The sequence below is a fragment of the Chiloscyllium punctatum genome, chromosome 44 (assembly GCF_047496795.1).
Source record: "Chiloscyllium punctatum isolate Juve2018m chromosome 44, sChiPun1.3, whole genome shotgun sequence".
Classification (NCBI taxonomy): Eukaryota; Metazoa; Chordata; class Chondrichthyes; order Orectolobiformes; family Hemiscylliidae; genus Chiloscyllium; species Chiloscyllium punctatum.
Window position 1 is genome coordinate 41838499 of NC_092782.1, and position 17198 is coordinate 41855696.

A 17198-nucleotide genomic window follows, 5' to 3' on the forward strand; every position below is an offset into this window, starting at 1 on the left:
GTTGAATGCGAGCATTGGGACTGTGAGTAATCCCTGTGCTCTGGGCCTATGAGGTCAAGGCAACTAAGCATGGATGATTGTGATTGGCTGGTTTTCTGTGTTCTGGGGCTACTGTTTGTTTTAAGAGCTCTGCGATGTGCTGACTGAGCTGAGTTCTTTCTGCTGATTGATCATCTCACCCAACCCCCTTCCATTGTCTTCACTCCACAAGGAGACAGTGAGGGTAAGGCCCTTTTATTGGTTAACCAGGGACCCCAACAATGACAGGCAAACAGTGACGTCCAGTAAGGTGCACAAAAGCTGAGCAATGCACAGACTGTGAGAGCAGAGCAGTGTCAGTAACCTTGGGCTATGGTCACAGGGCCCAGCAAGTGCATATGTGTCTGATTGATATGTGTTGGCTGCATCAAGAACAGGGTATTACCGAGTGAGTGTTACAGTACCAGAGTGAAGGGTAATCCTTAATCATCTCTCGAATGGTGACAGCAAGGAAGGTAAGGCTTTTTTAAACTGCAATTTTTCAAGTGTTTTACAGATGAATGTGAAATGAACTCCAAATGAGAAAATCAACAAATGCCCTCGGTTGGAGGAGAAATGAAGAGAATAGCACAACACAAAAGAGGGAATAAGGGAACAGAAAGGCAGTTAATATAATAGAGAATTCTGATGTCCTTCACTAGCATGTGAATAGTTACTCAGTCCTATGAAGTGATATGGAATCTGTTGGAACAAGGAATGCAATAAATGCTTAGAGGTGTAGGGTAGTGCTAGAATACTTAATGAGTATTTATTAACGTCTGTTTAGGAAGAGGAAGTTGCGGGTAAAAATCGGGAAGAGGTACTGAAAAGGCTGACAATTAAAATGGATAAGTCACTTTCTTTGGGAAGGAATAGCAAAAAGCTTGCTATAATATGCTAATATTTCCTAAATATAAGGGAAGTGCCAGAGGATTGGAAAGTGGAAATTGAAACAGCCTTATTGAACAAAGGAATAAGGACATTTCTACAGTAAATATAGACCAGCTAGTTGAAATTCAGTGCTGGGTAACGTTTCAGAAACGATGATCAGGATAAACGCACAAGGCAGTTGGAGAGATTTGAGCTAAATAAGAACATGGATTTCCAAAAGGCAAATCATCCTTGACTATTTTATTGGAATTGTTTGATAAAAGTGACAATAAAAAATGATGAATGGGAAGCAGTAAAAGGCTGGCATTGAACTGAGGGATTATGAAATGATGTTTTTCAAGATGCTAAACACCATGAGAGCTAGGAATATCCCTGAAAATCTGCAAGCTCTAAGTGAATTGCAAAGAGTCATGCCTAAACATGGAAGGACTGTCCAAGTACCAGGAGTTTGCAAACAGACAAATGGGAGAATTCAGGTTTCATGAATGGAATGATAAGGAGACATTCTGGCTCAGCTGAGTGATGGATTGAGACCTCACAATCCAGATTCATCCTCCTGATCATATTTTCCTTTTATCTGACTTCAATCCTGACAGTGAATGTCCAGTTTTATCTTCTCAGACAGGATTCTGCTGCTCTCTTCAGAATGGAGAGCAATACAGAACTATCAGAGATTGCACAGATCCTGTGGGACAATGATATTAACAGACTGCAAGGTAAAAACAATGACTGCAGATGCTGAAAACCAAATACTGGATTAGTGGTGCTGGAAGAGCATAGCAGTTCAGGCAGCATTAACGAGCAGCGAAATCGACGGCCCTGATGAAGGGCTTTTGCCCGAAATGTCGATTTCGCTGCTGGTTGGATGCTGCCTGAACTGCTGTGCTCTTCCAGCACCACTAATCCAGTTAACAGACTGCAGCCAGGGATAGACTACAAGATCAACCTTCAGGTAGGTTCACATCAAATCACAATGTTAATTAGGAATTATCCATCACTAGCACTTAGTTCCAATCAACGGGTTTTCTTCCTGATCCAAGAAGATTGGAAAAGGTGCAGTAAATACATTGTCAATGTACACAACAGCAAAAAAATGCTTTTTGCCTGGCCCTTCAGCTGTGTCTGGACTCCAAACTGTTTGTGATACAACTTGCCAAGTTACCTGATGAAGGAGCAGTGCTCCAAAAGCTAATACTTCCAAATAAACCTGTTGGATTATAACGTGGTGTTGTCTGAATTTTAACTTTAATCTAATCACATTCTTCTCTTTTCCTGAACCTGTTTATAGTTTCTTCCAACTCTGAACATCACTACCAATGGTCAGATCTTTGAATATTCTTTCCTTATATCTCCTATGTTCAAACTAATCTCTCCTTCCTCCCTCCCTCACACTCTCTCCTTCCTCACACTCTCACACTCTTTCCTTCCTCCCCCTCTCACACACTCTCCTTCCTCCCCCTCTCACACTCTCTCCTTTCTACCCCCTCTCACACACTCTCCTTCCTCCCCCTCTCACACTCTCTCCTTCCTCCCCCTCTCACACACTCTCCTTCCTCCCCCTCTCACACTCTCTCCTTTCTACCCCCTCTCACACACTCTCCTTCCTCCCCCTCTCACACTCTCTCCCTTTGGTTGGCTAATGTCCTTACAGAAGGAAGTTTAACATTTTTATCAGCTCTGGCCTCTGGCTCCAAAGAAATGCGACTGAGTCCGAACTGCTAGAAAGGCTGAAAGATCAATAACCAGATGGAGCACTGATATCGAGTTAGGCACTAGAAACAGCAATGTCAAACCCAGCTCTCCTTTCCAACATCTGGAAGCTTTTGTCTAAACTGGCATCATGTCTAGCCTGGGCAGAGAGACCTCCAACAGATGATTACCTGCCATCCTCCCTCGTGACTGATGAATCACTACTCCTCCATGTTGAAGTTGTACTGAGGCTGGCAGTGAGTAGAGAATCTACTCTGGATGGAGGATGTCAATGTCCATCAGCAGGAGAGGCTTGATGATACCAATACTGTTATGGACCAGGCCACACACCCACCAAAGCATTTTAAGAAGATAGCCCAGATCCTAACTTTTCCAGTTGCTTTAAGCAGGTGCAGGTGAATATTCCTGGAGTGATGCAGTTGGTCAAACCACTTGGCTTTAGACAAAACAGAATTTATTCACACGTGAACAAAATAAAACCAAATTTAGGAAAGGATAACTATTTGAAAACGCAACTGACACAAAAATGCAATTTAACAAAATTGCAGTTCCGAATTCCAGTACCATCCCATAACACCCCCTCAATCCCATAACCTTCCCCCCCCCCCCCCCATCCCCGGTTGTCAAACAGGCAAATTCAAACACAGGAGAGAGATTGTAGATAGAGAGAGGGTCAGCATGGAGCTGTTTCTTTGGGTCCCCAGCTAAAAACTAACCCAAAACTAGAGAAAACTCTGAACTGGGAGAACTGTCCACTCTCCTCTCATTGCACAAGTGTTTCAAAACAAAACTTAGAAGTCTTTTCAAGTAGATATTTCCAGATATATTGGAACCTCTGCCTTTACTACCCCGGTCAAGAAAAAAACAAGGACAGAATAACTTTGTTAAAGGAGCAACATCACCACACTACTGACCGAGCTGCTCAAGTCCTAAAAAACATTGCTGCTAGATAGGACTGCGGCAGCGAGTGAAGGAACCAATAAGAAGGAAATGTTACTTGTCCTCGGTTTCACTGATCTACCTGTCACAATATCCATCCATGACAATATCAGTTGGAGTGACCATTACCCAGTTAAGCAAGCCCCCCAAGTGGATGATCCATCTTGGCCTCCTTCTGTGCTCCCTAGCATTACAGATGCCAGTTTTCAGACAACTTGATTCACTCTACGTGATATCACGAAGTGCCTGGAGACACTGGATATTGCAAAAGCATAGGTCCCTGACAGCATACCAGCAATAGTATTGAAAGCCTGTGCTCCAGAACCTGCCACATCCCTGGCCAAGTTGTTCCAGTACAGATCCAACACTGACATCTACCTGACCATGTGGGAAATTGTCCCAGTATGTCCTGTATATAAATCCAACCCACCAGTTACCATCAGTCTACTCCCTCAATAGCCAAGTGATGAAAGGCTTCATTGACTGTGATATCAAGTGACACTTACTCAACAATATTCTGTTCACTGATGTGAAGATTAGTTTCCACGAGGAAAACATATTTCACATCCTTGGTCCAGATTTGGACAGAAACGTTGAACTTGAGGTGAGATGAGAGTGATTATTATTGACAGTAATGTAGCACATGGCTGACTGTGCCATCAAGGAGCCTTAGCACAAATAGAGTCAATTAGAATTAGGGGAAGCTCTCAGGCTTATCTCCTAGGCCCAACCATCTTCTTAAACTGTTTCTGAAATTCCAAAGAAGACTTGAAATGTTAACTTTGTGTCTTTCTCCACAGCTACCTCCAGACCTGCTGAGTTTTCCCAGCACTTTGCTTTTTACTTTATGCAAAGAAGGTGATGACAAGAGCAATCCAGAGACTAGGAATTCTGTGGTGAGTAGCTCACTTCTTGTCTCACTAAAGCCTGTCCACCTTCTACCTGGCACGAGTCAGGAGTGATGGGATATTCCCCACTTGCCTGAATGGAAGCAGCTCCAACAATGCTCAATGAGCTTGACACCATCCAGGACAAAACATCAGTTTGATTAGCTGCTGATCTAACATCTCCAACATTCCCTCTCCCACCAACATAGTGCAAGGAGTATATGCCACATACAAGAAGCTCTGTAGAACTCTCACAGGCCTCTTTGACAGGACCTTCAAAATTTATGATTTCTACCATCTGGAAAATCTAAGGCAGCAGAAACATTGGACCACAGAACCTGCAGTTCCTCTCCAAACCACACACCAATTTTTTTTTGAACTATATCGCTTTTCTTTCACTGTTGCTGTGTCAAAATCATGCAACTCCATCTCAAAGGAACTGTGGGTTTACCTACAGCACAAAGATGATGATGGTTAAGAAAATATCTTGCCATTGCCTTCTCGGGAGCAACTAGGGATGGGTATTAAGTGCTGGCCGGCCAGTAATACCCAGATTCACAATTGAATTGTGAAAAATAGCATCGCCAATTATGAGCCACAGCGCCTTGTGGATTACTCAGAGAGATTCATCAATTCTCCTCAGGGAAACTTCATTGGTGCCAAATTGTTTGACGGTGGTTAATGGAAGTACATTTGTAAATCAATTAATCGGGTCTTTGACAAGTGATTTATGCTGTAAGTACTGACACAAGTGGCTATAGTCAGCTCCTGCACAAATGAAGTTATTAGGGTTAGGGTTAGGTTCCTTATTTCAGATGGGCAGTTATCATGGGAATAATGAAGTAGGTAATTTTTAAAAAATCCCAACTTATAATCAGGCTTATTAAAACAAGAGCTGTTTTACCATGAGTGGCTACTTAAGGAGAGTTTTGAAGAATTAAATGGGAATCAGATAGGATCGAAAAGGAAGAACATCATTGATATGAGAACAAAGTGAAGAATGGGAGTGGAACAGACAGATCTAGTCAAAGAGTTAGGAAATATATGATGGGATGAGTTTCCTCCTGCTGTGTTATCATTGTTATGGTGGGATACAACATGCCAGTTATTTCTATTCATTTGTTGTTTCCAGGAGCAGGCTGCTGGACAAGATTTAACAAATACAGACATCCCTGACGGAGTTGGGCTGCCATTGTTCCTTTTTGTGAATGAGGACGTTGTCAAAAGAAAAACATTTCCAGGTATAACCACAACACCTCAAGCACTGAGACAGACAAAATGTGCTCCTTGCTGCATTATTCCAACTTTCTGCTCCCGTAACAACAGAATTAAAGGCACCACCTCCAATTAGCATTATTACCTCCATCGAGAGACACTTAGAAATTTTCCTGACGATAGGCGCCTGCACAAAACATTGATTTTCCTGCTCCTCGGATGCCGCCTGACCTACTGTGCTTTTCCAGCACCACTCTAATCTTGACTTAGAGACTTTGAGTTGAGCTGAGTTTTCCAATGGCAGGGGATAGGGTTGGGGGTGCCATTTCTGCATTGTAAGCCCTTGTGCAAGGAGGAGGAGCCTTCTAGATATATCTTGCGTTATGCAGCCAATTAAATCAAGTCGGGGTGAAGGCTGACCAATCATGATTGGCAGGTGGAGGTTAACACTGGCACCATTTTTAAAAGTCGGTCTTTGCTGGCCATATGCAGAGAAGGCTGAGGAAAGGGTGAAATATGTGAGAAGGATGAAAGGAAGCACCAATTCTTGGGTTTAGGGGCATCTCTCTGAGGTGAGGGAAATGGGACCAGTATGATCCCAGATGACGGGAAAAGGAGGATAGTCATTGTCACAAATAAATCCTGACTACAGGTGACCAAAGAGGATCTCAGCCAAAGAACTGTGGCCTATACATGGGTGTAGTGTTAACAATACTTTAGTGGCCTCATGAGAGCTAGTGAGGTGAACGCATACTTGGCGGTAAAATGACAGTGCTGCACGTGCAATATAGTGTGTGTTCTGTTATACTGTGCTGTATGGGGAAAGCCCCCTGCAACAGGAGCTCAGTAACATGAGAGAGTGTCTTCATACCGTGGTTGCAGAAGAGAACCTTTCTCCATTGACTCATCAGTGCCACCTCCATGGTTCATGATGCCAAATCTGATATTTTCAACATGTGGAGAGTGAGGGAGGAGCTGAGGCTAACTGTGCCCCTTTCCAACCTGAAAGGAAATGCCAGAGTCAGAGAAGCTGAGGGCATTAGAGCAAGGCAGGATCCCAGAGATGGAGGTGCCACCTGCGGAAGGAGCATCACTTCAGCCCACCTCGTACTCTGCCAGTGCAAGTACTCTCACCTCAGTGGGGCTCGAAGCATGATTAGAATGGGCAGTGCCAGCAAGTAAGCCTGGCACCAATACGCAGGAGCAGAAGCTGTGAGAGTATATAAGCTGCAGCCAGGGTCCCTCGCCCAGGAAACACTAGAGTCATAGCTGCCTCTTGAACACCAGCTCAGTGGTATACTGTCAAAGACCTCTCACTTTGCATTCCCATTCTAAACTAATGTTTTCTGTCTTGCCGATATTAGATATGATCAGCTACGTTATCATAATTTACATGAATCTCATTATATCACATCTCCCCTCAGTTCCTCTTGACCATATCCTCATTATTTATTACTTTCGTTTTATTTAGTTACATAGTATCTTTAATCATTATTGTTGTAACTATTATCATTTTCACCGTTATCACCTTGACTGCAATTTTCTCAAAGTCCTTCTCAAAGTCCATATCTCCACAAGTCGCGATGATCTCCAGCTCTTTCTGGATGTCTCAGTCTGGTTCACTTGAGTTTTGCACAAGAATGATGGTGTTATATCGTGTCTGGAGCAGTGTACCACTGCACACTGGTGTTGCATAAGTACAGCTGTCCCACATCTGTGACTAATGTACTTGGGTTCACTGCTTACCTTGAGTAAATCAATGCTCTCCAGTTTCTCCTGAATGTCCCTTCAGACGTTCTGATAATATAAGGTCTCAGGTATTCTGTTTGACTGAAGATGGTAGCTTCAAATTTCCTTTTCCTTAACCAGACGTTGTGCCCTAGCTTTAAGGCAGACAGAGTTTTCACCCTGTGCTGAGAGTTGGAACACCTCTATTGCTTTTTGCTGTGGTTTTCTGCTTCCAAGGGTGGCATGGTGGCACAGTGGTTAGCACTGCTGCCTCACAGCACCAGGATTCCAGGTTCAATTCCAGCCTCAGGTGACTGTCTGTGTGGAGTTTGCACATCTCTCTGTGTGGGTTTCCTCTGGATATGCTGGTTTCCTCCTACAGGCCAGGTGAATTGGCCAAGTTAAATTGCATTAGTCAGAGGGAAATGGGTCTGGGTGGGTTAATCTTCAAAGGGTTGGTTGGCCCTGTGACCACACAGTCGGAAATCTAATCATGTCTTTTGGTCTTCTTATCTGACCTCAGAGTCTTCACCAGTCTTCCTGACTCTCTGTTTGATGAAGATGGTTTGGATAATTTGTCACGTGGGTGATGCCTACCTAACTCCCTCCTCTGGATATGCCTTCACAAACTGAAGTCCATTATCTGATACCAATATTTCCTGGGAAAAGTGTTTTGTAAAGATCCTTTTCAGTGCTTGCTCATGAAATCCGTTGTGGTTGAATTAACTATTGATGCCTCAACGCATCTTCAAACCTTGTTGACTGAAACAAAATACCCCTTCTTTGTAAAGTCAAACGAATCCATTGCTACCCTTCCTGTGCACCTTTCTAAGTGAAATCATTGGCTGTTGTCTGTTTGTGGCCCATAGTTGGCATGTCTTTTAGTAGTTTTGGTCTCCTTATGTAAATGTGTTGAAGATGACTTGAAGGAAGTTTACTAGATTGATATCTGGAAAGAGCTGGTTGTTTTTGAGAAAAGCTGACATAGGCAAGGCTTGTTTCCACTGGAGTTTAGATGAATAAGGTGCTAGTTGAATAGTTTTGACATTGTGGATTTGGAAAGGGTGTTTCTTTTTGTGGGTCAGCTCAGAACCAAAGAGGGGACACTGTTTTTAAATTAGGGTGCCTTTTCAGGACAGAGATGTGGAGAATGTTTTTTCTCCCCACCTCAGAAGGTGAAGTTATTTTTAAGGTCATTGAGAATCATTAATTATTATTTTTAAGACTAGTTTTATGGTTTAGTTGGACAGATTCTTGTGAGAAAGGGGAATTCAGCATTATTGAGGTTTAAAAGGAATGTGGAATTCAAAACATAGATAAATCAACCATGAAATAGGCTCTATAAGTTGAATGGTCAACTTCTGCTCCAATTTCATATCCTTATTTCATATGTTTTAACATGCCTGGCCACTGCTGATTGTTATATTTTGGTTTTGCACTTTATGTTACCTAGGAGTACCATGGAGTTTCTGTACCATTTATCTTTGCAATTACTTTCCTGCTACCCTCAATGGTTGCAGTAAATGAATACAGTTTCCACAGTTGTCAAGAATTATTTTCGTTTGTGTATCTTTTCAACAGTTGTTCTGCTGAACTATATTTTGACCACCTTGCTGTCAGTGTTGGACTATATTTTGACCACCTTGCTGACAGTGTTGGACTATATTTCGACCACCTTGCTGACAATGTTGTCCGACCTTTGTGCAGTCCTGGCCAGGTTTTTAAGCTGCATGAACTTGCTCTCAGTTGCCTGTAAAGTGTTACAGCTGTAGTCCAAGACTCTACTTCTCCTATAAGAACAAGACCTTTTTCTGCTGAATGCACTGCTGCCCTCAAGTGTGCATTGCTGTTACTTGCACCTTGTCTGGAGCATACACTAATACCACAATTGTATCTCATCAGCCTGAACTTGAATGTTTGTATGTAGAGGCAGTTTTGAGATTTCTTTTAATCTCACTAACCTTACCAAAGACTTGTAGTTCATTGTGACCTGAAATTGTCAGTCTACAAATCTTTCTCTCCCCCCAAGTATTTGCTAATGCTTCCTTCTTCACTATTGCATACCTCTGATTAGACTCTGTCAAAATTCTCATCATAGCATCGAGTTTTCATGCTCTGTCAGATTGCACTTGACTAAGTACTGTTTCTGATCCTGTGGATGATACATCTGTGGCTATGATCTCTGTGGCCTGGATGGCAATGTGCTGAAACATCAGCAGAAATTATCCTGGGTGATCTTATTGAAACATACAAGTTTCTGAAGTAGCTTAATAGGATTGGATGGTTGAAAAAATGTTTCCACTAGTCGGGGAATCTCCAGACTAGAGGACACAGTAAAAGAATGATGGGACACCCACTTAATACTGAACGAAAAGGAATTTCTTCCGAGACAGTAGTGGATGTCTGAAATTCTGTACCTTCGAGAGTTGTGGAAGCTATATCATTGCAAGTATATAAAGAGGAGGTAGACAGGATTCTAAATTATCAGGGGGTTGAGAACTATGAGGGACTGGCAAAAAAGAGGAGTTGAGGCATCGGACGGATCAACCATGATCTTATAGAATGGTGGGACAGGCTGGAGGGGCAGAATGGCCTATTCCTGCTCCTATTTCTTACGTTCTCATTTTTTAAACATCTTTTCAAACGCTGCAGACTGTTCCTCCTGATGCTAATACCACTGCTGAACCTTTTCAAAAGCTCTGTTAAGTTTTGAGTGAAACTGGTCTGTTGGAGGTAAACTTTCTTGCTGAATTCATCAAGCCTAAAAAATATTGCACATTATTTACATACTTTGGTGCTGGAAATTTTTAGTACCTTTTGTCTTCCTTGGATCCACAGTAACGTCGCCTAGAAATTCATAAAGTGCGTGAGGGATAGTCTCTGAGAGCAATATGTTAAAGAGCCAACCGGGGAGCAGGCTACCTTGGGACATGAGCAAATTTAGTAAATGACCTCAGAGTAAATGATCACCTCAGAAGTAGTAATGGTAATATGATAGAATGTAGTATTCAGAGTGAGAAACATTTGTCAGAAACAACTATGTTTAACTTAAATAAAGGGAATTACAAAGAAATGAGGATAGATTAGCAAGAATGAGAAGAAGCAGGCAGCAGCAGGCACTTAGGGATGTATATTGTGACTCTCAGAAACAATACATCACAGAAAGGAGGGAAGATTCTAAAAGAGGAATAAACCAATCGTGGGTAACCAGGAAGGTTTCGGAGATCATTAAGATGAAAGGCAAAGCATATGAGGATGTAAATGTCAGTGATAGCTGTGAAGACTGGAATAAATTGTGCGCTTTCTCAACTGAAATGATATTCTTCCCATGATACGATGGTACATTTTCCTTGAGTGTATAAGAACGTGTGTTTCGCAGCTTCTTCTGGAGTAATGTGCTGCTCCTGCTTCAAGTTTCCTGAATTTTTGAACAGCTTTGGAAATTCTTCCTGAATTTTTTTCCCCATCTGCATTTTGGTGCATTGTCGATCCTCTTTGTAAGAGATCTAGACAGATACACACATTCCTCCTCACCAATGAGGCATTCTGATTCCTCATTGTATCTCATGCTTCACTGATATCTTGTCCTCTGTGACTAACATTGAAATAAGTTATCCATGCACTTGAAGATCTGTGCATCCTGGATGTTGGAGTTTTATGTCACTGCTTTGACTAAGTATGTAAGTTAGCTCACTGAGCTGGAAGGTTTGTTTTCAGATGTTTCGTCACCATGACTAGGTAACATCATCAGTGAGTGTCTCTGGTGAAGCGCGGGGGTATGTCCCACCTCTCGATTTATAGGTCTTGGTTTCTTAAGGTGAGTGATGTCATTTACGGTTTGTTTTTTTTTTCAACAGAAGGTAGATAGGATCTAAGTTGATGTGTTTATTGATGGAGTTCTGGTTAGAGTGTCATGCCTCTAAGAATTCTCGTATGTGTCTTTGTTTCCCCTGTCCTAGGATGTGTGTGTTGTCCCAGTCAAAGTGGTGTTCTTCTTTGTCTAGTGATAGTGGGTCGTGTTTTCAGGTGGCCAGTTGATATTCATATATCCTGGTGGCAAGTTTCCTGCTAGTTTGTCTGATGTAGTTTTTTTTAGCAGTTCTTGCATAGTATTTGTAAGTGAGGTTAGTTTTGCTGAAGGTATCTAATGGATCCTTTAGGTTCATTAGTCGCTGTTTAGGTGTGTTGGTAGGTTTGTGGGCACTGTGATACCAAGGGGTCTGAGTAGTCTGGAAATTTCTGATATGTCTTTGCTGTAAGGTAATGTGACTATAGTCTTTGATTGTGTTCTGTCTGCTTGTTTGGGTTTGTTTCTGAGGAATTGGCAGAGTGTGTTTATTGGATATCCGTTTTTTTTTTGAAAACATTGTAGAGATATTTTTCTTCTGCTTTTTGTCGTTCTTGTATGCTGCTTTGACTGTCACAGATTTCAGTCACGGCAAGCTGCGTGCCAGACTCGAAATGAGTGCCCTTGTGTTTGAGATTAAATTATATTTCAAAGCCCTTTACCTTGATGTTGATAGGCAAGAATCTGATTTGACTCTGACCTACCCATGAAATGATGTCTGCATCTTTTGTCCTGCATTTTAACTGCTCTTATTTTTCCCTTGTTGCATGATTTCAGTTTCTTTGCAAATTTCCTTTTTAAGGACCTTTTCTTTGTCTGTGAGCTGATGAAGGTGCTGTTAACTTGCTGTTAACTTGCAGTATTTTTGAACATGTGATAATACAAGTGGTCACACTGACAGTACTCAGCTCCCCCTGCAGGACTTTCATTGCACATGTGATTCTGTTTCCATTTTTTAAACACCTCATCAGTTGATGATGTTGACTCCTGCTCTCTTGGTGTTTTGCTGTGCTTTTTGGATGGTGGCAACACCATCATACGGTCTACAGTCAGAAAAATCTCTGATGTCTCCTCACAGAACTGACTGATGTTGGCCTCTGATTTCTGCGTGCATTGCAAATTAGATTGTCTGTTCCAGGGTCATAGAGTCATGGAAGTGACACAGCACAGACACAACCCGTCCATGTTCCCAAACTAAAGTAGTCCCACCTGCCTGCACTTGGCCCATATCCTTCCAGACATTCCTTATCCATGTACTTATCAAAATGTCTTTGAAATGTTGTTACTGTATCCACATGCGCCATTTCCTCTGGAAATTCGTTCCACACGTGAATCACTGTCTGTGTAAAGCAGTTGCCTCTCGTGTCCTTTTAATAATCTCTCCCTTCTCACCTTAAAAATATGCCCCCGGTCTTGAAATCCCCCACCATAAGAGAAAGACACCTGTCATTGACCTTATCTATACTCCTCTTGATCTTATAAACCTCTATAAGGTCACCATTTAACCTCCTATGCTCCAGTGAAAAAGGTCCCAGTCTATTCAGCCTCGCCCTATAACTCAAAATTTTCTTTCCGGCACCATCCTGGTAAATCTTTTCTGTACGCTCTCCAGCTTGATAATATCCTTCCTAGAACAGGGTGACCAGAACTGGACCCAGTGTCAAATACTTCTTGGATTGAAGAAAGTCAGATAACTTCTCATCTCTGACCCTGGCTACTATACAGTCCCTAATTAATTCATCCCTCAAAGATCCATTCCCACATAGACGATATCAATCCATCACAAAGCCTTTTATTGATTTTCCTAAATGCTGAGATAGCTGGTTAATTCTTGTCTTTTTGATCAGTAAATTTTCTTTTGTGGTTAAAATAAGCATCAGAAGAATTAATCAATGCATTATCCTTGGTAGTACCTCCTTGCACACTGTCAAATTGGAATACCATCAGCTATTGAATGTACAGCATGTAAAAATGAGCGGATGTGATGAAGTTCTTCCCTCTTGTGTTAGCCTGAAGCCCTTCTCTATAGCATTGAGGGTGTTGCTTGCAGAGTTCCCACATCTGGCCTCACTGTGGACCATCCATATCATCACAGGGTTGAACTAAAGGAAAGATTGTCACCAGAGTACCATCCCAGCAGATTATTGTGTCCGATTGACTTGGGTATTTCCTTCTTATTGTTGAAGTGTTCTGATTTTGGGTCTTTCTTTAGAGCATCACTGCTTCGTGGTTAGATTTTGAAGTTTTCTTTTTCCTTGCCTTTGGAATCTTCAGCCTTTCCAGCGTTTATTCTCAAAATCCTCAAGCTTTGTTCAGCTCTGGGGTGCTCTCTTTCCAGCTGTGCCCTTTAGTCTCTGTTTTAACTTCAGCTCCTAGCTCTGAAGCCATCCTTCCCCAGATGCCACCAGGCGTGATCTTTAAGCCAACCTGTATATTGAGGTACAGGTCTGTTGTATCTCAGTTGTGTGCGGCTGCACATACACTTTCTGGGAATCTGCTTGCTCCTTATCTCTATGTAAGAATGTTCAACTCCTTAGGTACTGTAACATACCTTTACTTACATTTGTACACAGCAAGTTATCAAAAACAGCTCTATATTATAATGTCAAAGCCCTCCTTCTTTATATGTTTGCACTAGACAGGTGTCGTCTCATCAGTATCATGTGATCAGAGAGTCATGATTTATGTGACTCTTCACTATAGCCCCATCACTCCACTTTCTGATCCACTGTGAGTGCTTCGGCCTGTCCTCCTCCTTTCAAACTGGGTGTCACTCTCCGTGAACGAATCACCTCTATTTGGCCTTCTCCGTTTTACACACAAAACTGATTACATCAGAGACAATTTTATGACTTTTTTTAGCTTTCATTTCCCTGCTGGATAATTATGAAGCTGACACAAGAGAACCAGAGACCATCACCCCAGAGGAGGAGCAAGAGATTCGCAGCTTTCTGGATGTTGTCATGGAAACCCCAGTGCTGCAGGTAACGTGACAGCGCACACTGTCAGACAGTCAGCTTTCACAGGTGAACTGTGTGTTGGTTGGCTTGAAACAAATGACAAGGTGGTGACTGGTTTAAAATGTTATCGAATGTTGGACTTCGTGATCTTTGGTCTTTTCCATCTCCTGTAATGTTTTGTTTTTTCTTCTGAGATTGCACACAGGTACTTAGTCGAGAAGGGGAGGGCAAAAGAGAACAAAGAGGAATTCAAACAGCAATTATATGATATCTGGTTCTGCCTGTATGCTCGCAAAGGTTCCAGTCTGTAAGTATTATGTGTGTCTGTGTGTGTGTGTGTGTGTCTGTGTGTCTGTGTGTGCGTCTGTGTGTGCGTATGTGTGTGCGAGTAATGTATGGTGTGGATGCGAATGTGTGTTTGTCTAGCAGTTTGAGTGTGGTATGGTTATGTAATTTTGTGTGTGTGTGTGTGGTCTAGATATGAATGTATGTGGTTTCATACTGAAAATAGATATGTGTGCAAATCTCTGCAGGTGTAAAGTACAAACTTCCACTTATCCCCGTAACAATATCATGTAGACATTGTCAGACTGACCAAGAATGGGAATGAACGCTGGTCCTAGTGACAGTTAATGCCTGTGCAACTATGCACAGTGAGAGTCAGAGCCTGTAGTAATGTATTTCAATAAGAGTCAGTTTCTGTGGAAATGTATCCCAATGGGTGTGAGCTCTTCAGGCAATATACCCCATGAAGAATTAGTGTGTAAGACTGCAGTCAATGAGAGACATTGTTTGTGAAACTGCACACCTGTAAGACACAGTATCTGTGGGATTGTTAGCTGGTGAGAAACACTGTAGAACTGTACCCCAGTGAGAATCAGAATTGTGTAGAACAGTACCCCAATGAGAGTCAGTGTGTGTGTGGAACTGTATCCCAGTGAGAATCAGAATTGTGCGGAACTGTACACCAATGAGAGTCAGTGTGTGTGGGACTATACCCCAGTGACAATCAGTATGTGTAGAATAATACCCCAGTGAGAGTCAGTGTGTGTGTGGAACTGTATCCCAGTCAGAATCAGAATTGTACGGAATTGTACCCAAGTGAGAGTCAGTGTGTGTAGACCTGTACCCCAGTGAGAATCAGAATGTGTGGAACTATACCCCAGTGAGAATCAGTGTGTGTGGAACTGTACCCCAGTGAGAGTCAGAATGTGTGGAACTATACCCCAGTGAGAATCAGAATGTGTGGAACTATACCCCAGTGAGAATCAGTGTGTGTGGAACTATACCCCAGTGAGAGTCAGTGCATGTGGGACTGTACCCCAGTGAGAATCAGAATGTGTGGAACTATACCCCAGTGAGAGTCAGAATGTGTGGAACTGTACCCCAGTGAGAGTCAGAATGTGTGGAACTATACCCGAGTGAGAATCAAAATGTGTGGGACTGTACCCCAGTGAGAGTCAGTGTGTGTGGAATTGTACCCCAATGAGAGTCAGTGTGCAAGGAACTGTGCCCCAGTGAGAGACAGTATGTAAGGAACTGTACCCCAGGGACAGACAATGTTTTCCCCAGAATGGAAAATTGGGAAACAACTGGATTGCCTGTGCTAATTTTCTCTTCATCCTACTTTTCTCCCTCCAGCCCCGATTCATCGGGTTTTGAGCATGTATTTGTTGGTGAAACACGAGATGGATGAACAGTTATTGGATTCCACAATTGGATTCAGTTCTACCTTCAGGAAAAGCTGGGTCATGTGGATTACAGAGGATACACAATGCAAGATAACCAGCTCAAGGTGAGCATTGCCTATGTCAGAGAGGATGCTGAGGTACAGACAAAGTCGAATCGAGGAGTTCACATAAAACACCAAGTACCTGCAAGTGAGTTACAGACTGCATGTATTCAGGGCTATGGGATGGTGGATATTGGCTGAATGGTATACTGATGGAATAACAGAGACTCAGGAATACGTCAGACGCAGGAATTTAATTGAAAGATTCAGGCAATTTATTCTTAGGATGAGTAAGGAGCAGTGGTGATTGTAATCAATTGAGTGGCTCAGGGGAACTTTATATAAAATTTAATAAACTCCTGTTGTGAGTTACAGACTGAAAACAAACAAAGTAAATAGGTGAGGTGTACAGTTATATATGGAATAATGATATCCACAAGTAAGTTACACCAGTTCTAATCTAGAAATTCGACATGGCTTTATTACTGTATAAATAATAAAAGGCAAAGTCCCCATAGTCCCACTCTCTAATTAGAGAGATATGACTGATGTTGAGTTTCACCTGGAAGTTACCATGTCCCTAGAGAAGAGTAAAGTTGTGAAGCAAGGGCTGTCATTGTAACTTCGGCTGGTGAGGCAATTGAACCTGTGCTGTTGGCGTCATTCTGCATCACAGACCAGCCATTCAGCCAACTGAACTAACCATAGAAGACTGGAGGGATTCAGGGTTTAATTGAGGACTTTGTGGATTTAGTGGAGGGGTTGCAGTAGATCATACGAGGCGATTAGGCACTAACACTCTCCCTGTTTGCTTTGGCTTGTTTTACCCTTCTCACAGCCGGATGAGAAAAAGCATCTGATCACTTTGCATTTCTACTGGAAGAATGGGGTTAATCCTCGGGGCAGCTGCTTTAGGGGGGGGTGAGCCCAGAGTTTGAGTTTGCCCCCTACACCATCATCTTCCTCAGCTCATCCAGTCAACACCACAAGCTCTGGCTCAGTCAGTACGGGGTGGAGATCGGGTGTCACAGCAACAAATACAAAAACCTTGAGACCGTCTACCCTATTTTATTGCAGTACTTAGCCGAAGCTTCATGGCTGTGAAAATGAACCTGAGGAATCCTGAAATCATCACAGATACATCAAGTTCCCAAGGCATTTGAACACAGTCATTGATATTATCAGCTAACTAGCCCATTCTCCAAATCTGTCACCAAAATACCATTTGAGAAATTTAGTTTGAATTAAATCTATCTAATTTCTAATAATGC

General features: G+C 42.4%; 1 pseudogene; it reads left to right on the forward strand.

The window, feature by feature from the left end:
• The first annotated feature begins 293 nt into the window (after nt 1-293).
• On the forward strand, nt 294-16979 carry LOC140466924 (uridylate-specific endoribonuclease B-like; annotated as a pseudogene).
• Nucleotides 16980-17198: the final 219 nt, after the last annotated feature.